Below are 904 nucleotides of genomic sequence, written 5' to 3'. Positions count from 1 at the left end.
TAATCCGCTTAATAAAGTACTGGGGGTGAGGTGAGGGAAATGAGAAAGAGCTGAATAGTTTAGGGTTGGAGGTTTACAGGGCCTTTGAGGTGAGAGCAGCCAAACTAAGCAGAGGACAGAAGTGGACAGAAGAAAATGGATTCTGAGAGCATTGCACCAAGTGTTTTTAGATTCATTTTTCTTTTCAACAGAATCAAGTAAAGAATGGATGATTCTACCAAGATGGCAGCCACTGTGAAGAAGGTGGCTGCAGAAGAGGTCAATGTTACTTTTGAAGACAAACAAAAGACACATTTGCACAGAATACAAGTAGAATCCCAGAACTGAAGGAAGAAATAGAAGTAAAAAAGAAACAACTTCGAAATCTGGAAGATGCTTGTGGGGACATCATGCTTGCAGGTGATGACTGCTTAATGATATCAAAATGATTTAAGATTGGCGATGTTTTCATTAGCCATTCTCAACAATGAGCACAAGAAGTGTTAGAAGAAGCGAAGAAAAATTTACAAGAAGAAATTGATGCCTTAGAATCCAGACTGCAGTCAATTCAGTGAGTATTAGATTTGGAAGTTCAGTCATATGCAAAATTTGGGAGCAACATAAATCTTGAAGCTGATGAAAGTTGAACATCTTATAAGACCTTAAAAATTTGTTTAATAAACTTGAATAATTCTTTTGTTATCATAAAATATTGACTATATTCCCTGAGTTGTACAATATATCCTTGTAGCTTATTTTACACATAATAGTTTAAACCTCTTAATCCCCTCCCCTCTTCCCTCTCCCCACTGGTAACCACTAGTTTGTCCTCTGTATTAAACTTGAATAATGTTTAAAATGACTTTTTTTTAAAAAAAAGAAGGATAAATTATTCTATTGGCTTTATCTGTTTAGGTGCACTTCT

At 35.5% G+C, this 904-nt stretch overlaps 1 pseudogene; it reads left to right on the top strand.

Moving 5' to 3' along the window:
• The first annotated feature begins 222 nt into the window (after positions 1 to 222).
• Positions 223 to 626, top strand: LOC136127531 (prefoldin subunit 4 pseudogene; annotated as a pseudogene).
• Positions 627 to 904: the final 278 nt, after the last annotated feature.

Source organism: Phocoena phocoena, chromosome 8, assembly GCF_963924675.1.
Source record: "Phocoena phocoena chromosome 8, mPhoPho1.1, whole genome shotgun sequence".
Classification (NCBI taxonomy): Eukaryota; Metazoa; Chordata; class Mammalia; order Artiodactyla; family Phocoenidae; genus Phocoena; species Phocoena phocoena.
The sequence above is the reverse complement of the archived record's forward strand: the minus strand, read 5'-3'. Positions and strand labels throughout refer to the sequence as shown.